The sequence below is a fragment of the Wyeomyia smithii genome, chromosome 2, assembly GCF_029784165.1.
Source record: "Wyeomyia smithii strain HCP4-BCI-WySm-NY-G18 chromosome 2, ASM2978416v1, whole genome shotgun sequence".
NCBI lineage: Eukaryota > Metazoa > Arthropoda > Insecta > Diptera > Culicidae > Wyeomyia > Wyeomyia smithii.
Window position 1 is genome coordinate 100,789,724 of NC_073695.1, and position 24,214 is coordinate 100,813,937.

Below are 24,214 nucleotides of genomic sequence, written 5' to 3' on the forward strand. Positions count from 1 at the left end.
GCAGCTATGCAGTTTTATTTGCTGCCGTATCCAAAACAAGAATGACATTGAATTTTGAGGCTGTCTTTTGTATCAAGTTGCACTGAGATAGCCAAATTTGGGCAGTGGCTACGAATAGGTTATAGACAACAACAATTTTCTGCAGTTCGCGGTAGCGTAGATAATTTTACAACTGATTGTTGCAAATAGTAGGACCTGAGCAAAAAATTTTGTGAATTTTGTGGTTGATGATGTTTGTTAATGCCATTTATTGACAACTGAATATCGTTTTTTCAACATGGCAAATTTTTGATTTAGTTCTGAATGATTTACTGTGATGTTTAAAATCAACATGAGGGGATTTATTTGCAATTATATATGATAATTTTAATCGCTATACTACTAGCCACACACGCTATAGAGCAAGCCACACACGCTATAGACATGCGCAGACACACTATAGACATGCACATAACTAGCCACACACACTATATAGCAAGCAACGCACGCTATATAGCAATCCACACACGCTATAGACATGCATAGACACGCTATAACCATGCAAACGCAAGCCACGCACGCTATATAGCAAGCCACACACGCTAGCCACATGCACGAGCTATATAGCTAGCCAACACGCTATAGATATTCACACACGTTATATATGTGCACACACCCTATATATACATACATGCTGGATGACAGTGGCTTCTCAAACCACCTGGCGGTGCGAGTCTCATTTAGTTTCTGGCTGTATTCACCCAACGATATCTGAATTGGATTACCGCTGGTGGGGTCCAACTCATATCGAAGGGGAGCCGAGCTGAAAAAGGTAGGAACTGCAGCTAACCACTACCATCGACGCTGTTGCCCGCTGTTGCTCTACGCCGCCTTTGCCCACTGCCATCGCTGCTACTGTCCGCCGCTGCTGCCCGCTGCTAGTAAATTGAGCTTGCTTGAGGAGAATCAGTCTCTTATATAGGTTCTCCTTTATGTCGTCCTTTTTAGGAAAAGGCAGCAAGCAACCAATCAAAGATCGACATTTACGTTCCGACAAGGTTCAACAATTTTCAATAGTGATAGTTAAAACAATCAGATCACAATTTTCTGCATTCGGACGGGTTCTTAGTTGATTTTTCAATCGATTGCTACGAAAATGACGGAAGTCGGTTGGAAACTGACTGAGTTTAAAACGTTTGAAATTGGACAATTTTCGTGACGCTCTCGATGTTTTCGGTTTTCGAAATTGAATCCCTGTATTGAAGTTGGACCCCTGTATATGTTGCCGTAAGACGTATTCTACGTCAAAACAGTATTGCTCAAACCTGAAAACTAAATTCATCGTTTCAAAAAGAATTCAGAATTTACTTGGAATCATTCTCTTTATCTCTATTAATCCCTGCATGCTGATCATTACTGACCAACAGTTACGGTTATTACCAAAAGCTGACCCATTTGGGATTGCTTGTATATTGCAACATTTGCTATAGCCTAGCCATACATGTTAGGAACTGCAATGTCCTAGAAAATTTCTTTTCCTCTCATGGATGAAAGTTCGAATCAAAAATTGATTGGCAATCAATTTAAATAATCAACTGCACGTGTTGCTAATTCCGGCAAGGCTGAGCAAAACGTACTGAATGTAAATGTTATTCCTAGAATAGTGCAAACTTTTGTAGAGTGTGAAGCTGACCTCGAAAGCAATTTTTTGCTGCCAGAAAACTAGATCGCCACCTACTTCAAAGTTTTCCGCACATCTTCTTTAATGTTTTCTTTGTATACGATTTTAAAGTTTCCTCGTTTGGCAGAAAACCTAACTTCTGCAAATGCTGTCATTCATTGTGCTAACGACAGCATATGTTGCAGGCTCTAACAAACGGGAGTAACTTAAGGTTTTTATTTCTTTTCAAATGGCATGAGCAACTTCGTGAACAGTTTCTGCGTTTATATTCTTTCCAGGTACGTAACTACTGGAAATTCTTCTCGCCGTAAATTTGTTTTGAGCATGTGCCACTCATAAGGGTACTCAAAAAATCATTCCACCCTGAGCACTTGTGCTTCTGCATTTATCTTGGAGCAGTAGGTAACTGCGGGTCGCCTTGGTTGAAATATTGAAAATGACATTTTTTAGACATTTATAGAAATGTAATTTAATTTCTGTTGGCATCGCTCATACGATCATTGTAATACTATTTTTGGAAATTATGCATATTTTAACCTTTGTATATATAAATAGAAAACATCGAACTTGGACTCTTTTGTTAGTGCTGCACAGATTCACACAAAATTGCCTCCGGCATTAAGACTAATTTGACGCTGTTGCGGTTACACCCCCTCTTATCAAGCTGGGCAGAGCTATCGCAATGAAATGTAACAAAAAACTATAGTGTGACTCGGACACAATTTATGAAAACCGCTCTAACGTTTTCATTTGCCCTGAAGCGATGCCGATCCATCAAAAAAACCTGCTAACAATGGTGTGCCACCCAATCGTTTCAACACCCACTATCAACCAGCGCCACAATACAATTCGTCAACTCTGCCGCTCTGAAGTCGTTTATTTACCGATGATGAAGCAAAAACGAAGCTCTAGAGCCCCCAGCTAAACATGGGCTGCTAGTCCTAGTTTCGGGTACTGGCATTGCTGGCACCTTTTTTTTTTTGAATGAGTGCCTCATTTAAAATTAATTATCCTTTGCTTATCTACCATGGCGCAGCGTTTCTGAAGGCAGGGGTTAGTGAGGAGTTGAAGGGCCCAGCAGGTTCCCACGAGCAACAGAGTGGTGCCATGTTATCAGTCCTCCGAGTTTAATGGGAAGGTATGTAGAAGCCAGCTCTTTTTGCTCCACTACATACTTGAGCAATCCTGTTTGGGTGCCAAGAGGTGTTTGCGTAAAGTAATATTTAACTAGTTCCGTAGTTAGCTCAGCTGGAAGGTGCCTAAAGTGTACGCCCGACTATCGTGGAGGAAAATTTAGCCATAAATGACATGTTCACACCTTCACCTTTTTTATTGGATGATTTATTTTATGACAGTTTGATGTAACAGCGGTTGCAGTTTTTTTTTATGTTTAGGTAAACGGTTCGTATTTAATCAGAAAACTAACTTTTTTTCTTTCTCTCGCAGGTATGTTGAGGTCTACGGATGGTAAAACGCTAATCAAGTCGGCTTCCTAATTTACCGTAAAGTATTACAGTTATGACAAGCCTTCAAAAGAGGTAACAGATAACCTAAAAAATCCCATCAAGAACATTTCTCCATCTCCTTATCCATTCAACATCACTGTCTAAATGTGATACGTTTAATAAAAGATTAATTTTTACGAGAAAATTCTCCATGTTTGGTAGCTTGCTACCATTAGCATGAACGGTTTACTTTTTTGTTATCTTTTTTGTAAAAGTATTCTACTTCAACCTTGCGGTCGTGGCTTTGCACACAACCCTCCTGTGATTTTTTTTCCTTTTTTCCACCGGCAGATAATCTTTTTAATCTGCCTGCTTATTCATGAACCTCTCTTGGGTATCCGTTCTTTGTCCCGACTTGAGAGAAAATTCCATTAGACGAATGTTTGACAGGCCAAGAGTACGGAAAATCCTCTGGTTTACGCAATTTTGCTAGATTTTATAGTGTATGTATGGTTGTTAATTGACAGTGAAGCGGTCTAAGAGAATGATTAACAATTTAGTATTATTCACGAAAAGCAATTTTACTCAGAATGGTTCGAATATTGTTCCGAGCCATTTTAAATTGAATCAACTTGGGTTGGTTTGGTACACTGATTGCTACCCGAAATAACGCTGTCTGTTATCAAATGTAGGCAAGAAGGGGGTTTGAACACAGGTATTATTAAGCTATGGTTTTTTTTTTAAATTTTTTGCCAATAGATCAACCAGAATAGAGAATTGAAAATTCAATTAAAGTTAGCAGCTCACATGGATAAAATTCAGCGGTTTCGATTTTGTGTGCAAATACTCTAGAAGTTCTGGAAAAACTGGAATCCATATCAAACTCTGGGTTAGATTCCGAATGGATTCGAATTGTGTTATATTGAAAATCGGCAAGGTTTTCCACCAATATAAAATGTTCCTGTTCCGTAGCATGAACGTGATGCGTTTGTATATTTTTCAGCAGAATACTCTTAAGTGCAACACATTTCAATAAATTAAATTTCCATCTCATCCTTCAACATTGTTTACCATCATGGGTTGGAGAAGGGAAAATGCAATTCTCACATAAGGTCTGATATCGCTCTATTTATACACGTAGCTGTACACGCTGTTAATGCTGTTTGCCTCTTTATCCATTCGGTGTTGATATTGTTTGTAATCACTTCAGGAAAACAATTGATGATATTGAATACTGCGCATTGGCGTAGAAGTTTTGTCATATATCATTTGTCAGATGATAAATGATCTGGTAGCAAAGTGAAATTGACATCTGTTGTACTGATGCAAGTTGAATTAATTGAAAAAGGCTGTTTACTCTTGCCAGCCATAATAGGCGTATATTGTTTAGCCTACACTTAAACTTTGTGACTATAGTAAACTTGAAATAAAATTCGATTTTGTTTCGGCTTTGCAGTCTTAATAAAAACAGCGCTGATCTCTATGGGGTCATCGCCAACGTTTCGATCCGGTTGGTTGGGATCTTCATCAGGTCCTATTTTAAAAATTTTACATACTTAAAAAACATAGAAAATTGTACATAAATTACATTTAGCTAACAACAAAACAGAAAAAACTCACTCGACACTAATCAGCTTGTACAGTTACAGAAATATCCTACGTGTGGAAGTCAGGTTCGAAAGGGGAGGGGGGGGTAATTGCACTACGTCTGAAACATCTATTCTAGCTCTATTCTCACTTTTTTTAAATTTGCTCTAACACTTCAATATAATTGATGAAATAAAAATAAACTCAGGGTTGCATTGATATTTTGTTATATTCTATGATTTATGCTTTTGTGATTTTTGTTATTAATTTATCTAAATTTTTGGCAACATCGGATTATTAGTTTGCCCACAATTAAAAACCAATAAATTCGAATTGTTCGATTTTTTACATAATCATGCTTTAACTTATACAAGTTTTCTTTAAATCGACGTTTCGGTAGCGAAATTTAAATGTTCGTGCAATTTGTGTTGTTCATCATACAAACTTGATGTTAATAATACAGTAGTTGCAAGTTACAAATTAGTCATTCATTGGAAATAATAGTTCTAAAACCTTCTTAACGGTTGGTGTCCTTGGGTGGAAAGGAGAGGGGAAACATGGAAAACAAACGGAAAAAACAGTTTTATTTATTCTCTAGTTATCGAGTGATCTTTACCTCATAAAACACGCTCCTATTTTACTTCGCATCTGTTGGTATTATGTTTACTCGACGAAAGGTGAAAAAGTGGAACTGCACCCGGGACGTAGTTTGGTAGTTTTTTTTTGTGTCCAAATACAGAGATTCATTATTGTTTACCTTTGAAAAAGGTGTAGGGGAATAAGTTTTTAAGAAGCTGCCTTTTTATTGCAAAAAGCTTTCAGGCTACCTACTTAAATTTTTCTATTTGCATTCGCATTTCATGAGTAGGGTGATAAATCAAGGTTCTCAGTGATGTAGTTTCTCCTGGTTTTGCATCGAAAAGAAAAAAAATAAACCCTGACGCCTCCCGGGAGTTGAATGTCGCACTTAATTTGGATCTAAATGGATCTCTAACTCAAATCGTGTTGGCCCAAACTAACACCAACAGGATAAAAATAGCAGTGCACATGAAACTCGAAAAAGTTCTTTAATATTGTTAATGCGATTGAATTTAATCAAACATACGGTACTGATACATTCGTATTGTATATCGTATCGATATCATATCGTATTGTCAATTTAGAAATTATCAATTGAATAATAATAAAAAACCTAAATTAATCCACCTAGCGGTCAGACCCAGCCTTTCTTATTCAAACTTTTATTTGTAAAAATATATTTACATTAACGCTTCAATCCAATAAATCTATATTCACTCTTTAGGTTCTAAAATATTGATGTTGTAATCTATACATATGAAAATGCAAGCCGGTCTGTCTGTCTGCCTGATCCATATGGGTTCGAAAACTACCGAACCGATCGACGTGAAAATTTGTATGTAGGGGTTTTTGGGGCCGATTAAGATTCCTATGATAGTTTGAGACCCTTCCTCTTCTGGAATGAAGGGGTCCCATACAAATGAAACATAAATTTCTGCACAACTTAAGAACTAACCGAGTAAATGGAACAAAATTTAGCATGTGAATGTTTTTAGAGGAAACAAATATGTGCATAATGGTTTGACACCCCTCCCTCTTCTATAAGGGAGGGGTTCCATACAAATGAAATACAAATTTCTGTACATCTCGAGAACTAACCGCGTAAATGGAACCAAATTTAGCATGTGGATGTTTTTAGGGGTAACAAATATTTCCATTATGGTTTTGACACCCCTCCTGTTCTGTTCTGGAAGGGAGGGGTTCCATACAAATGATACACAAATTTCTGCACATCTCGAGAGCTAACCAACTAAATGGAACCATATTTGGCAGGTGAATGTTTGTTCCATAATCGACCTCAGGCAACATTTTGGATTGTAAGGCAACTTCCGGTTTCTGGAAAACAGCCAAAATGGCCGATTTCCACCCAATATATTAATATCCGGATCTAGAATGATACACAGGAGCTAGAATCGATCGAAATTGTCTTCAAATGCCATGATTAAATCCAAAATGGCGACTTTCGGTTTCGGAAAAACAGCGACAAACGACCAAATACCACCCAATATGGGTATTTCCGGAACCGTAATAATGTACTGGAGCCACTAATCGACTTCAGACAACATTTTGAATCGTAAGATGGGAACTTCCGGTTTCTGGGAAACAGCCTGAAATGGACGATTCCCATTAAATATGAGTATCTCCGGAAACACGAAAGATGGACAGAAGCTTGAATTTTATGATGGTTACTTCCGGTGTCTGGCAAACAGCCGGAAATGACCAAATACCATTCAATATGAATGTTTTCGGAACCAGGATTACGCTCAGATGACAGAAATTGCTTTCACAGGCAATTTTAAAGTCCAAAATGACGACTTTCGGTTTTTGAAAAACAGCCTAAAGTGACCAAATACCACCCAATATGAGTATCTCTGGAGCCAGAATGTTGCAAGAAGTTAAAAATTTACCTCAGACACCATTATGAATTGTAGGATGGCAACTTCTGGTTTCTGGAAAACAGCCAAAAATGATCGAATAACACCCAATATTGTTGTTTCTTCAACCAGAATGACGCATAGAGGTCAGAAATTATCTTAAATACCATTTTGAAATCCAAAATGGCGACTACAGGTTTATGAAAAACAGCCTAAAATAAACAAATGCTATCCAATATGAGTATCTCTGGAACCAGAATGATGCAAGGAGCTAACAATTGACCTCAGGCACCATTTTGAATTGCTAAATGGCAACTTCTAGGAAACAGTCGAAAATGACCGAATAATACTCAATATGGATATTTCCGTAATCGAGATGATGCATAGAAACCATTGACCCTGGACAACCTTTTGAATTTAAAGACGACCACTGTTAGTTTCTGGAAAACAATCAAAATAACTCAATACCTCCCAATATGGGTATTTCCGGTGTTAGATTGATGCCAAAAAATCTGCTGAAAATGACCGAATACCACCCAATATGAATATATTCAGAATTAAGGCGATGTACAGAAGCCAAAAGTCGGTGATGTTATCATTTCGATAAAACCAATCATTTTAAACGATTTGTTATTTGACCTTGATCATATCCTATGGCCGATTCGTTGTGCATTTGCAGATTTTAAACACATCGCAAGGAATCAATGAATTTGGAACGTTCAAATAGTACGATTCCACATTTAAATTATGTTGATGCCACATATATCGATCAAAGCAGGTATAGCTTTCAATAGTCTTTGAATTTCTTCTCTTTCCATAACTTTTAATACATAACGGTTGATTAAGTTCGATTATAATCAAATGAAATGGGAACGTATAGAGCAGCCAAAATTTGAAACCACGTGTTCAATCATAATTCATCAGTTAACCCTTAACTAGCCCGCTCATCTGATAATAATAATAATCAAATCGGTTGTGTAGTTTCGGAGATAATAAAGTTTCGTGATTTTCACATTTCGGTACATTACAGACGAAGTTACAGTCCGATTACAGTAAAACTCAATAGGGTGTTATGAGGCAGCTAGTCTTTTAATTTCACACTAATTTTGTGGAAACCGGGTCAGCCATCTTTGAGAAAAGTGTGTGAGTTTAAGTAGTCTTGTGAATATTTTACTTTTCATAGCTGGATTTCACATTTTTAAACATAGCAGGCAAAGTAATAGTCCGATTGCAAAACAAATCAATAGGGTCTTATGGGGCAACTAGACCTTTCATTTGACACTGATTTTATGAGAATCGGTCCAGCCATCTCTGAGAAACATGAGTGAGATTAAACAGTCTTCAAAACACGTTTCTTTTCATAACTTTTGAACCACAAGTTCAGTCTTCATGAAATTCAAAGCTTAAGGGTTTTTAGGTAGCCCGTTCATTTGGAACCAATTTTGTTCAAATCGGTTGTGTAGTTTTTGAGATAATGATGTTTCATGATTTTTACATTTTGATACATAACCTCTAAACTAAAAATCCGATCACAATGAAATTCAATAGGGTCTTATGAGGCACCAAGACCTTTCATTTACAATTAATTTCATGAAAATCGGTCCAGCCATCTCTGAGAAAAGTGAGTGAGAATAAAAATCTGCACATACACACACACATACACACACACATACACACACATACATACAAAAAATGCTCAGCTCGTCGAGCTGAGTCGAGTGATATATGCCATTCGGCCCTTTGGAGCACTTTTATATCTTCGGTTTTGCAAGTGATTGCTATACCTTTCTAGGAGAAAGGCAAAAATAAATTAATAATAAAAACCTAAATTAACCCACCTAGCGGTCAGACTCAGCCTTTCTCATTCAAACTTATTATTTGTAAAAATAGATTTACATGAATGCTTAAATCCAATAAAGGTATATTCACTGTTTGGGTTCTAAAATATTGATGTTGTTATTAAATAATAAAATATGAAATTTGACGTAATGTAAGTCCTTAAGAAATAGCGAAATAAAAGAAATGACTTTTGATTTCAAACAATTTAATCACGAGCGATACCGGGAACGTTTATATAGTACGATACCACATTTAAATCATGTTGAGGCCATATTGATCAAAGCAGGTATAGTGTTGAATAGTCTTCATAATTCATAATTCATCAGTTAACCCTTAACTAGCCCGTTCATCTGAAATCAGTATTTTTCAAATCGGTTGTGTAGTTTCTAAGATAATGAAGTTTCGTGATTTTCACATTTCGATACATTACAGACGAAGTTACAGTCCGATTACAACAAAATTCAATAGGGCGTTATGAGGCAGCTAGACCTTTCAAAGCAAAAGCAAAGCCTTGGTGCTACATTCCGTATCGGAACTCGACCTTCTGTTTATTATACACAGACTTCACAGCCAACTGTTAAGTGTACAGGACAATTGCGGGGCTAGCGCTACGATCCTACTGACACTAACAGTCTCTCCCGAGACGAGACTCGAACCTACGACGACTGGCTTGTTAGGCCAGCATCGTACCTCAAGACCAGCTGGGAGACGCTAGACCTTTCATTTGATACTAATTCTGTGGAAATCGGGTCAACCATCTCTGAGAAAAGTTAGTGAGTTTATTTAGTCTTCGGAATATGTTTCTTCTCATAGCTGGATTTCACATTTTTAAACATAACAGGCAAAGTAAGAGTCCGATTGCAAAAAAAAATTAGGGTCTTATGGGGCAATAAGACCTTCCATATGGCACTGATTTTTTGAGAATCGGTCCAGCCATCTCTGAGAAACATGAGTGAGATTAAATAGTCTCCAGAACACGTTTCTTTCCATAACTTATGAACTACAAGTTCAATCTTCATAAAATTCGAAAGTTAAGGGTTTGTTAGGTCGCCCGTTCATTTGAAACCAATTTTGTTCAAATCGGTTGTGTAGTTTCTGAGATATTGATGTTTCGTGATTTTTACATTTTGATACATAACCTCTAAACTAGAAATCAGATTACAATAAAATTCAATAGGGTCTAATAGGGCAGCTAGACCATTCAATTGCAATTAATTTCATTTAAATAGGCTGAGAAAATCGAGTGAGATTGGGTGAGCGTTACACACACATACACATACACACACACATGCAGAAAATGCTCAGCTTGTCGAACTGAGTCGAATGATATACAACATTCGGCCCTTTTAAGCACTTTTATACCTTTAGTTTTTGCAGTAATTGCTATATCTTTCTAGGAGAAAAGTAAAAAGTGAAATGATAGAAATGACTTTTAATTTCAGCTTCAATCCCGAGCAAGGCTGCAAACATTGAAATAGAACAATATCAAATTTAAATGATGTTGAGGCCACATATTTTGATCGTAGCTATAGTTTTAAACAGCCTGCGGGTTACGTTTCTTTCTATAACTTTCAAACCACATGTTTAAACATTATGAAATTCATTGTTTAAGGGTTTAAAAGCCCATTAATTTTAATTCAACTATGTTCATAGCTTCTGAGATATAAGAGCGTTTTTCACATTCTGACGCAGCGCCAAAACTAAAAGTTTGATTACAATGAAATTCAATAGCAACCTAAGTGGCAAATAGACCCTTATTTCGACACCAAGATAGAAAGAATCGGTCTGACCATCTCTGAGAAAAGTGAGTGCGAAAAAAAGGTGCACATACACACGTACACACCCACACACAAACATATACACTTATACATGCATATATGCAGAAAATGCTTGATTCGTCGAACTGAGTCGATTAGTATATGACATTCGGCCATTTGGATCGCTTTTCTACCTTTTAATTAGCCAGTGATCGTTAGGAGAAAGTCAATATATTTACTTTTATTATGTGATTTCACATTTTTAAGAACAACAAAGTTACAATCCGATTGCAATGAAATTCAATAGCAAGCTATGGGGCAACTAGACCTTTCATTTGACACTAATTTTGTGAAAATCGGTTCCGCCATCCCTGAGAAAAACGAGTGAGTTTAAACAATCTCAGGATAACTTTTCTTTACATAACTTTTGAACTATATGTTCAGTCATAACGAAATTTAAAAGTTAAGGGTTCTGAAGATAGCCCGATCATTTGAAACCAGTTTTATTGAAATCGGTTGTGCGGTATCTGAGATATTAATGTTTCGTGATTTTTACATTTTGATACATAACCTCTAAACTAAAAATCCAACTACAATGAAATTCAATAGCAACGTATGGCGTAACTAGACCTTTCATTTGCAATTAATTTTATGAAAATCGGTCCAGCCATCTCTGAGAAAAGTGAGTGAGACAAAAAGTTGCACATACACACACACACACACATACACACATACACACATACATACATACATACAGAAAAAGCTCAGTTCGTCGAAAGGGGTCGAGTGGTATATGCCATTCGGCCATTGGGGCTTCTTTTATACCTTTGGTTTTTTCAGTGATTGCTATACCTTTCTAGGAGAAAGGCAAAACATGAATTTCTCCTTGTCGCTTTTTCATGTCGAAAAAGATTTAAGAAAAGCCACCTCCGACTGATGAGGAGACCCTCTTGGAAAATCAATGTGCAGTCAAAAAAAAAATACATTTGCCGGAGAAATGACGGGAAAATACAAAATCTTGTTTTACTGATTTTAGCAGAAAAATTTTAATTTGAAAACATTATAAATCGAGTATTAGCATTTTATTTTATTTTATTCGAAATTGAAATATTTATCGTCATCAACTATTTCAATTACTGACGTTTGCGATTCTTGTGTGGCGCAATTCAAAACGCACTGTAACAATAATGTTTTGAAACAATGAATAGTTAGTACCGTCTGCCGGGGTGAGATTAAGCCACGGGGGTGAGATTGGGCCAAAACGGGAAATGTTTGTATGTTAAATTACTTGAGATTTCTAGAACCTAATGTCTCAAACTCAATACTGTATAAAACATGACATATTTATTCACAACTTGAAATAGAATATAAATAATATTAGTGAACTATTTTACTTAAATAATGTTTCAAAGTACAGGCTGAAAAACACGCGCAAATAACATTACCAAAAAATGTCCCATGCAAACCAACCCGATAAAGAAATCACATCTACTTACTGCCCAGATGGTACGTTAGGATGTCGTCTTCAATGTGTTGAGGAAATATTATGCGTTGAAGCTGTGATGGCTCAGAAAATAATGTTTTCCCAAACTGTTCACTTTTCGAGCCCTTTTGGGGTGAGATTGTGCCAAGCTATAATGAATGGTACAGGGTGCGGAATTAACATTCACGACAAAAAATATCAGTACAAACCAAAACACTTGCATTGTTTACATAGGGTATGTTGTCTACTTATGGTATTATTTGAAATAATGACTAAATGCTTAAGAACAGTAAGCTAACAACTGTTAGATGGAAATTTACAATGACTGAAATTACTTATGGAATGTAACAAAATTTTTTACACCTATTCTATGTAAACTGATGACTTTTAAAGCAAGGAAGGAGGGTTGTGGGTATGTTTCCAGCGGTTTTTAGATCTCCAATGAATCATATAGTGGTCAATGACACATAATAATTGAAACAAAAAGTCTTCTCAGGCTTTATGTTCTAACGTTCTCCCTTTCTAAGCTACCTGAAGACGCCACTATGTGTTTAGTGACTGTCCATGAGCCACGTTCTCATAACTGGTTACACCAGATATTGATTTGATTCAGTCATACATTTTTCTATAATTCGTTATAGACGTTATTCTACGTCAAAATTTAGTACTGAAATATTTCTGTCGATATGTATGATGCATATAAGCATGCGAGGAAGACATCGTGTTACCCTATTTTGTAGATTGATATGTAAATTTTGTTTGAAAGTCTTCTATAACTTTGGGATGTTCAAATTACTTGAGCTATTTCAAATCTTTAGTGCAACAAAACCTGCAAAATTTAAAAGTTTAATATCGTATCTAAATGTGTTTTATGAAGGTTTCCATTGGAAGTGTCAAAAGTTGAATTGAACTGAATTATACATATGCTTTCCATTTATATCCGTGCTTGTGTGTGAGAGTTTACCCTTTCGCTTCAAGCTTACTGTTCAACTATACCGAGCCTCTTTCAATCCTCCCAATATCGCCCAATTACAATTCCCTGAAGTGAGACCGCACCCAATGTTCCTATCTGGCCAGGTTAATTCTAAGAGGGGCTTATTATGTCAAGAGAAAGGAGTCTTATCGAAACCTTGTTCCCCATGCCAATATCGCCAATTGCGATTCCCTGGAGAGGATAAATATTCCTGAGATCAGTTTTATTATAACAAGGATTTTTGCTCCGGTAAATTGAAAAGCCTGCAATTTGGAGATTTGCAGCTATTTTACATTACAAAAGAAAGTATTTGCATTGCTTACTAAATAGTTTACCTAAATTCATAAAAAAATGTGTTTTGTAATAAGCATAAGGGAACATTCATAAATGACGTAGCATTTGAGGGTAAGGGGGGGGGTTGCAGTTTTGTGACGAAATGTGACGAGGGGGAGGGTGGGGGTTCAAGCCAACTACGTAGCAAACATGAAACTAAGAAAAAAAAATGTATTTTTTCTAATTGTTCTTTTTATCACTGTTTTTTTCTTCCTTGTCTTTTCTTGTTCATTAATGACTCAAGGTTTGTTTTAGATAATAAAATTTGCAAAAAATAATTATATGGGGGGGGGGGGTTGTTATGAAGCTACGTAATTATCTAGAGGGAGTCCTGACTTTGTGACGAAATGCTACGATGGGGGAGGAGGGGGTCAAAAAAACCTAAAAAAAGCTGCGTCATTTATGGATGTTCCCTAACTAAAATATAGACGTTTTCATCTAAGGGGAGGTGTTTTACACCTGTTAATCCTACACAGTAAAAAATAACTTTTTGTCGAATCGCATGTAAAGAATTGCCTTCATCGCTTGTGATAGAAAATTCAATAATATTCCACGCAAATTAAAATGATATTGCACATAACTTTCAAACAAAATCGTTTACGTCAGAAGCAACTGAAATTTAGATGAGATAATATTTTACGTGACGTGTAATGTTCAGAATATTTTACTGTATACTCGTAATTTTATATTATGGTTTCATTGCTTTGCTTTTATATTCGCCAGCAGACGGTGCTCAAAGCGCTTAGTTCATTGGTGCCCTAAGCACTTGAAATTTGTCGATCGTCGTTTGATCGGTCGGTTAGAACTTGAAAAAATATAAGTTACACAGTTAAAAAAAATCTTAATATTACACGTCACGTAAAATATTTTCTCATTTAAATTTCATTTGCTTCTGACGTGAATTTTGTTCGAAAATTATGTGCAATCGCATTTTAATTTGCGTGGAATATTATGGAATTTATTATTTCGACATAAAGTTTTCTTACTGTGTAGTTATCTCGGTCAAAATGGTACGTCGACTTCTTTCTCTACTATTTCTGTTAACAGTAAAACTTAATTTTGAAATTTCTTTTAATAATACTAACAGCTGTGGTTAACCGTTAACAAACCTTTACGCAGAGTTAAAACACAAACAACATATATTTGGCCTCGTTGCTAGTCGTCTACTGAATTACTAAATTGTTGTCTATTTGAGGCAGATATATTCCAGTCGTTTATCAGTGCGACAATAAACTCACTTCCAAACAAGTCTCTACCTCTGTCACAGATTGTCCCTCAATTGGATTTCAATATCGCACGTTCCTTCAGCTGAGGTCAACCACGAACGGTACTCGTCATCCGCGTTGTGGCACGCACTGTTCCCAACCAAAATTTAGTATGCGGCAGGCGGTTTAGTAGTGTACATATACCCCAGGTGACATCGTGTTTCCAATTAAAGGTCTAGGTGAAACGACAGGCAATCAACGCAAGTATGGAGGCCTTTCTCAGCAGCAGCAGCGAGTCGGTCTACCTCGACGACGCCATGCGGCCATTCTCGGCGACGACGGCGGCGGCGCACATATTTTCGCCTATTCCATATTCAGGTTCATTAAGAGGCACGACGAGCTCGCGAGAATTGTTCACGCGTTATTATCGCACTGTAGAGGGGAGGTTATGCTTTCTGTCGAGAATTGTGCAATCGGTGGCATTGAACTTTTTCGAAAAAAAAAATCTATCGGCTTATTTGTTCGTGTAAGCTTGGTATTTGTCGCCGAATCTTATTACCTAAAAATAGTTCAGAAGAAAGTTTTAATCATACCGGTAATTCTATCTTTAAGGTAAAGCGGGTGCGGTGGTTAGAAATGGGTATAATCATATGAATAACAAATTGATTCATAAATCTTACCACGAAGATAATTACCATAATCCCTAATTATGTTATCATTCAAAATCATTTCAATTATGTTATCATACAAAATCAATCACTCATCGTTGAAAAACTCGAACCGACGCGTAAAATCGTTGAACCATTCTGATCGACACTCACGTCTCCGCTCAACATACTAAGGTGTCAGACGTCCGACTCCCCGCGGCTCGTCACTTGCTTCTCTCTTGCTTGCTCTCTTCGCAACAGTGAATTTTTCATCAGCCACAATTTATTGCTTGATAAACAATGGCGAGGTGAACTTTTAAGAAGGAGAAAAAAACGAATTCACCGATTTGTTTATTTCCATAGAATCATTGACTGGGGTGCGCGTAGGTGGCCACAACGGCAGAAAATCAAAGCGTTTTACGAACCGATAGAAAATTTGTAGCCGCCGATTTTGTTTTTTTTCTGGCGTTTCAACCGGCAATTGCCACCTGCACGGTGTAACAGATTTTCGAATATTTGCTCTACCAGATCGGTTTAGATAGAATTTCAAGTTTAGTGTTAAAATGTATTCAATGTGGAGATGTTACGAATCAATGTTACAGCTGCTGTCTGTGATGAATTAATGACTGATTCAAATGCACGAATGATTGATCGATCGATAAAGGATAATCATAAAATTTGCAGTTCCGAGAATCACTGAACTGGTCATCGCTATTCCACGAATGCATCAAATATGCATGGAATGAACTGAATTATGCATGGCACTTGTGGCTTTTGAGGAATAGGCAGTTTGTTGTGCGAGTTTCAAGTTAAACAATAAGCTTGGGCTTTTGGGTTTGGCCTCACTAGCTTTTACTACACTACATTACTCTTACATTTTATATTAGATTTTGAATAAGAGAAACAGAATTAGTTTTTGGTCGGTAGTAGTTTACTTCTCGCATCTAAAGTTTTAAAAGTATGGGACATGTATCATGATTCGATTTGATGAAAACCACTATTCTTATCATGTGAGTATAACCGAAACTGACTAAAAGCGATGATTTAATTTTATACTGTGAAACAAACGGCAAGCTGTGTCAAATTACTATACCTATAATAGGATATAATTAATGCAGTACTTCTCTCGAATATTTCCTGATTCGCTTTCTCAATTTCTAGCTAATTAAAACTTTCAGTTCTTTTTCCCCCGGGGCAAAGGTGGTAAACTCTGTTTGCTCAACTCTCATCATCGGGTATCGGATTTCGGACTGCGGAAACAAGTGCGCTAGCTTACGAAAATTGTTGTGAGAGAGTGGGTGTTAAGAAAGGTATAAAGTTCCAACGAATTACCAGATTTTCACAACTTACCATTTGCTGCCACGTTCACGAAAGTCCGTTCACAAGGGGCGTCGTTTGTACTCAACAGCATCGACTCTGTTGAACCGATCGTTACGTTAGGGAAAAAGTTCCACTGGAACCGTGGCGAAAGAATTGGATCCGATGTGTAAACAGAGGATTATTTTTGATGTGTCTTCGGTGGTCTGTCGGTTGGAAAATGCGTCGTTTGTGCGAAAACTTTGCCTTAGCGCATATTTATTCGGATTTTGTAGCCAGAACACACATTCAAGGGTCCTTTTTCTCCTCCCGAGAACTTGTTCATGGAGTGAAACTATTTTTGCTGGTAGATGTTCTGGCTATCGGAATAAATAACGGATTATCTCCTTTTTATTTGGGGATTTATTTAAGATTGCATTTTATGAGCTGAACCTCTGCCTCTGTACAGAGTCAATTAAAAATTTCAAAGTAAAATTTAATTGGATTGTCATTGACTTGTTAGTATAAGTTGGTACAATACCAGCTTACCGTTGGTCACTTTTTACTCTCTCGTAACGGGAAACATGTGGAAACTGAGAATATTGTTAAAACAGATTTTGCATCAAGCATTTTTAAGATATTTTAATTTAATTCAATTGAGATGAGTTTTCAATAGGATAAATCGCTTTCATCATCTACAAATACTCACCTGCAATCAACCTCGACAGAAACACAATTGATACTTGCGTTGACACGTCACAAAAAGTTTATATATATTTACACCAAATCACACCCCGCTGGTTGTCCATCGAATTATTTTTCGTTCAGCACGCTAGTTGTGTAGTGTGTGAGAGCGGATGCGAAAATTGAAATATTCTCTGACCGCATGTTTGTGGTTGCACCGAGGCGGCATAAATGCAACGCTAGTCTATGCAAATCAAGCATAATTGTTTAACATCCTCGATCAAACAGGTAGTAAATTGAATATACCATCACTAATTTGTTGCATACACAGGGGTGCCAAGTGTTGGGTCTAGAGGATAGCTGATCGAAATAATGTATGTTGCGAGAGAAATAAGTTCGATTCGATAGCTATCGATATTTGTACTTGTGATATTTGTAGAATCGAATATAATATAAATAATTTCAAATTATTATCCAATATTTTCGTTCGCATATTTTTGAACGATTCAATTTCCCTTCCGAAAACCTTACACTGTAGAAACATCTATTTTTTTATTGTAAAAGTTTTAACTCTTGCTTTTCATTTTTCCAAGCTTAAACAACTATCAAGTTTAGCTAACAATGAGTAATTTTTGTAGAAAAAAATTAGACTTTGGAAAGTGAGTTTTTTACATATATGATTATGTTTTTATGTATTTTACTTAAATTTCGTTTTGTACTGCGGTGTATATTTTTTCTAAAAGGATGAAATTTCTGTCAGCAAGTTTCCCGAAGACGTCATACCAATTGAAAAAATCATTCTGGTTTTAATTTCTTTTTTAATATTTAGTTAACTTTTTGTAGTTTCCTTTAAAAAAAGGTTTAACAAAATGAGCTGTTTATGATAATCAATTTATATATATTTTAAATTTTTTTCTGTATATATTTATCTACAACTTTTCCGAAGGTGTATTACTGATCAAACAAACCGTTCTGATATTTTTTTCATTGTTTAGTTAACCTACTGTTGTTTTCCTAATAAAAAGATATTGAAAAATGTGTTCCCACGAAAATATATATATATATATATATATATATATATATATATATATATATATATATATATATATATATATATATATATATATATATTTTAAAATTCTTTTCTCTGTGTGTAGTTTGAGAAAAAAACAAAATTTTTGTCTACAACTTTGCAGAAGGTGTCACACCGATCAAATAAACCGTTCTGTCTCTAAAAAATTGTAATGTTTAATATCATGTTTACATGAACCCTTTTCAAAAACAATGATTGAAAAAAAAATGTAATAAATAAAAAGAATTATTTTTTGACTTATCCCTTAAATGCCCGAGAATTTTTTTTCATGCAAATGTAGTCAGCAAACGAAAAGAAAAATTTTGATCAGTGTGTATATCGAGCTATTGTTAACTCTAAACGCCAGCTGTTTGTTTCTTTAATTTTTTCATTTTGTTTATTTTTATTTGAAATGATTCGTATTTTTTTTTATTAGTTTTTGTATTTATAAATTTATTCCGATTTTTTTTTATTTTTCTTTTAATTTTTTGCCTTTCTCCTAGAAAGGTATAGCAATCACTGGAAAAACCAAAGGTATAAAAGTGGTCCCAATGGCCGAATGTCGCATACCACTCGACCCCTTTCGACGAAATGAGCATTTTCTGTATGTATGTGTGTATTTGTGTATGTGTGTGTGTGTGTGTGTGTGTGTGTGTGTGTGTGTATGTGCAACTTTTTTTTCTCACTCACTTTTCTCAGAGATGGCTGGACTGATTTTCATAAAATTAATTGCAAATGAAAGGTCTAGTTGCGCCATAGGTTGCTATTGAGTTTCATTGTTATCGGATTTTTAGTTTAGAGGTTATGTATCAAAATGTAAAAATCACGAAACATCAATATCTCAGAAACCACCCAACCGATTTTAATGAAACTGGTTTCAAATGATCGGGCTGTCTCTAGAACCCTTAACTTTTAAATTTCGTTATAATTGAACATATGGTTCAAAAGTTATGTAAAGAAAAGTTATCCTGAGGTTGTTTAAACTCACTCATTTTTCTCAGAGATGGCTGAACCGATTTTCACAAAATTAGTGTCAAATGAAAGGTCTAGTTTCCCCATAGGTTGCTATTGAATTTCACTACAATCGGATTGTAACTTTGTCAGTTGTTCATAAAAATGTGAAATCACATAATGAAAGTAAATATATTGACTTTCTCCTAACGATCACTGGCTAATTAAAAGGCAGAAAAGTGATCCAAATGGCCGAATGTCATATACTACTCGACTCAGTTCGACGAATCGAGCATTTTCTGCATATATGCATGTATAGGTGTATATGTTTGTGAGTGGGTGTGTACGTGTGTATGTGAACCTTTTTTTCGCACTCACTTTTCTCAGAGATGGTCTGACCGATTCTTTCTGTCTTGTTGTCAACTGAAGGGTCTATTTGCCGCTTAGGTAGCTATTGAATTTCATTGTAATCAAACTTTTAGTTTTGGCACTGCGTCAGAATGTGAAAAACGCTCTTATATCTCAGAAGCTATGAACATAGTTGAACTAAAATAAATTGGTTTTTAAACCCTTAAACAGTGAGTTTCATAATGTTTAAACATGTGGTTTGAAAGTTATAGAAAGAAACGTAACCCGCAGACTGTTTAAAACTATAGCTACGGTCACAATATGTGGCCACATCATTTTAATTTGATATCGTACTATTTCAATGTTTGCGGCCTTGCTCGGGATTGAAGTTGAAATTAAAAGTCATTTCTATCATTTCACTTATTGCCTTTCTCATAGAAAGGTGTAGCAATCACTGCAAAAATTAAAGGTTTAAAAGTGCTCAAAAGGGCCGAATGTCGTATACCACTCGACTCAGTTCGACGAGCTGAGCATTTTCTGCATGTGTGTGTGTAATGCTCCCCCAATCTCACTCGATTTTCTCAGAGATGGCTGAACCGATTTCAATGAAATTAATTGCAAATGAAAGGTCTAGTTGCCCTATAAGACCCTATTGAATTTAATTGTAATCTGATTTCTAGTTTAGAGGTTATGTGACAAAATGTAAAAATCACGAAGCATCAATATCTCAGAAACTACACAACCGATTTGAACAAAATTGGTTTCAAATAAACAGGCTACCTAAAAAACCCTTAACTTTTGAATTTTATGAAGATTGAACATTGGTTCAGAAATTATGGAAAGAAACGTGTTCTGGAGACTATTTAATCTCACTCATGTTTCTCAGAGATGGCTGGACCGATTTTCATAAAATCAGTGTCATACGGAAGGTCTTGTTGCCCCATAAGACCCTAATGATTTTTTTTGCAAACGAATTATTACTTTGCCTGTTATGTTTAAAAATGTGAAGTCCAGCTATGAAAAGAAACATATTACGAAGACTACTTAGACTCACTCATTTTTCTCAGAGATGGTTGACCCAATTTGACAGAATTAGTATCAAATGAAAGGTCTAGCTTCCTCATAACACCCTATTGAATTTTGCTGTAATCGGACTGTAACTTCGTCTGTAATGTATAGAAATGTGAAAATCACGAATCTTCATTATCTTAGAAACTACACAACCGATTTGAATAATATTGATATCAGATGAACGTGCTAGTTAAGGGTCAGCTGATGAATTATGTTTGAACACGTGGTTTCAAAGTTTGGCTGTCCTTTACGTTTCCTTTTCATTTGATTGTAATCAAACTTAAGCAACCGTTATGTTTTTTCATTTGTAAAACAACGAAAGTCTATTATCTCAAGTATTACACGACTTATTTGAACATAACTAGTGTCATACAAACGAGTCATCTCTCAAACTTACAAATAACAAACTTCATATCAATTCGATATGTGGTTCAAAAGTTTTGGAAAGATAAGAAATTCAAAGACTATTCAAAACTATACCTGCTTTGATCAATATATATGGCCTTAACATGATTTAAATGTGGTATCGTACTATCTAAACATTCCCGGTATCGCTCGTGATTAAATTGTTCGAAATTTAGAGTCATTTCTTTTATTTCGCTTTTTCTTAAGCACTAACATTACGTCAAATTTCATATTTTATACTTTAATTACAACTTCAATATTTTAGAATCCAAAGAGTGAATATACCTTTATTAAATTTAAGCATTCATGTAAATCAATTTTTACAAATAATAAGTTTGAATGAGTAAGGCTGAGTCTGACCGCTAGGTGGATTAATTTATGTTTTTTTATTTTTCTTTTGATTTTTTTTATATATTCGGTATTTATTTTTTTATTTTCTAAAGTGTTTTCCACTTATTTTTATTTTATTTTATTCATATTATTTTTCAATTTTACATTTTATTTTATTTTTTGAAATAATAAGGAAACATCCATTGATTACGCAGTGCAAAAATTACTAGTTTCGATACCATTTCCTTTTGTATAGATCCTCAAAATTTTTCGCATGGGCCGCAACTCTTTATCAGATAGCCCCTTTCCTTCTCCTGAAGCGTTACGTATTTTATGGTTCCTTTACGATATTTTAGCTTTTGATAAGTAATATTTGAAATATAGACCGTTCAGATAACTATAAATACACTTACGATCAACCGTCATTTCAAATAACGTGCAGTATTCAACCAAATGTTGGCTGCGTCCTGTTGTTTACATCCAAAAGAAACAGATGCTGTCATTTTTTCTAACATTTAGTGCGGAATTTTGAAAATGCGTGGCTTTTCTCCCGAGCAAAGAAAGCGAATTGTGCACAAATGGGGCACAGTGAGTGGTCTTTCTATAAGAAAATTAGCCAGAGAAGAAGGTATAAGTGTCGGAGCAGTTCAAACCGCATTGCGGAAGTATTGTGAAGAGTGCACATTTACTGATGCCCCAAGACGTGGTAGAAAACCCGGGCCTGTTGATCCCCCAATGGACAAAAAGGTTAAGGAATACCACAAGCGGCATCCTTCAGTATCAGTACGAGATGTGGCGAGAAAGCTTGGAACCTCGGCGAGTAATGTTATGCGTGCCAAAGGAAGAATGGGTCTGTAGAACCGTCGGAAGCAGAAGCAGCCAAAACGAAATCCAAAACAAGCTGAATCTGTGAAACCGAGAGCTCGGAAGCTATATGACAAACTTCTGACCAACAAAAATGGGGTGTGTTATCATGGATGACGAAACCTACATAAAACTGGACTATAAGACTCTGCCAGGACCGCAATTTTATACTTCACCGAAGGGAAAGGATGTCCCTAGACCAGTGAAAGCCATTTACACCGAAAAATTCGGCAAGAAGGTAATGGTTTGGCAGGCCATTTGTGAATGTGGGAAAATATCTTGTCCATTCATTACGAATGACACAATGAATGGTAAAATTTACGTGAAAGAGTGTTTACAGAAAAGGTTGTTACCCATGGTTAAGCAGCATAACAATCCTCCAATCTTTTGGCCCGATCTTGCTTCCTGCCATTACTCTAAGGATGCACTAGGGTGGCATAAAACAAATAATGTCATATGTGTCCCAAAGGAGATGAATCCTCCTAACTGCCCTGAAATTCGCCCTATTGAAAATTTTTGGGCTTTGACCAAGGCAAAGCTGAGTAAATAAACCAGCGGACAATGTTGAAAAATTTAAAAAAGATTGGCTTAAAGTGCTTATGAGTAGTGTTAAGAGAAAAGTTAGAGAACTCGCGTATCCTACGAAAAATAATCCCAACTTGAATTGAAACTGGAAAGTAAACACTTATTATCTATATTTCAGAATAAAATGACCCGAAAAATCCTGTATTTTTTGTTTTATTCAAGAAAGAAGGTGTATTTATAATTTTCGGAACAGTCTATAGAAAAAAATAATCCAATCATATAAAATCTGTGAAAAAATCAGTCAGATCAAAAAAGTCAATCAATAAATATTCTAAAATTGGAACATATCATTTATGTCAGTGATAAAGGAAAGAATGTCTGCGAAAATACATTAAGCACGATTTAGGATATCGGGTGCATGATTTAATTCGCGTCGCTTTGTATATTTAAATGAACTAAAAACCTGTAATAGTACGACTATGTGTACGATGAAATTACGGGAATTCCGGCCATTGTGTCATTGATCAATCCGCTCTAGAGCAGTTCCACAAAAAATGTCCCAATTTTGATAGTTTTTTTAAATTGTCATTTTTGATTTAGCTGAAACTTTGCATAGACGTTTCTATAGGCAAAAGATGCCAATTTGTGCTATTGCTTTAATTTTTTGGGACACGAATCATTTTTGAGAAACTATTGAAAAATATTATTTAGAGAAGTTGTTGATGATTACAAAGATTTTTTGGACCAAAACAGTTTGTTTAATCGGTGTGACGTCTTCGACAAAGTTGTGGATTATAGTTTTGCCTTCCGACAAAAATATACAATTAGAAAAAAAAATATTTATTTGTTTAAAAGAAGTTAAAAGATGAATTAAAAATCAATTATCTGAAAAAACTCATTTTTTAAAAATCTATTTTTTTTATAAAAACTACGAAAGATTACAATGCAACCATGGAGAAACCCGGAAAAAAGTTATGATTTTTTGAAAAAAAAAAATCTTTTTTATTATCTATTTTTGAGGGAATTTTTTTCCAGAAGGACAAAATTGTTGTCTACAACTTTCCAAAGACCGTCATTTGAACCGTTTTGGCTGTTTTTTTCTTGATTTCTCCGTTATCGGATCGGTTGCTTTGTTTGACTAATCTTTTGCTGTTTTTTATAAAAAAAAAATGGATTTAAAGAAATGAATGAAATTATCTTAAAGATAATTAATTTTTTATTTTCCTTTTGATAAAAAAAAAAAATTAATCCACCTAGCGGTGAGACCCAGCCTTTTTCATTCAAAC

At 35.5% G+C, this 24,214-nt stretch overlaps 2 protein-coding genes across 7 annotated transcripts in view; both read left to right on the forward strand.

The window, feature by feature from the left end:
- LOC129724685 (neurocalcin homolog) overlaps positions 1 to 24,214 on the forward strand; it is a 324,802-nt gene that overhangs the window by 135,643 nt on the left and 164,945 nt on the right. The window lies entirely within an intron of this gene.
- Positions 1 to 24,214, forward strand: part of LOC129724684 (neuronal calcium sensor 2) — a 273,798-nt gene that overhangs the window by 122,785 nt on the left and 126,799 nt on the right. The window contains exon 3 of one of the 6 annotated variants that reach the window (XM_055679783.1): positions 3,107 to 3,198. The exons of the other annotated variants lie outside the window; for them this stretch is intronic. The gene's annotated coding sequence lies outside the window, so the exon portion shown is untranslated. The remainder of the gene's footprint in view (positions 1 to 3,106; positions 3,199 to 24,214) is intronic. 6 annotated transcript variants of the gene reach the window in all.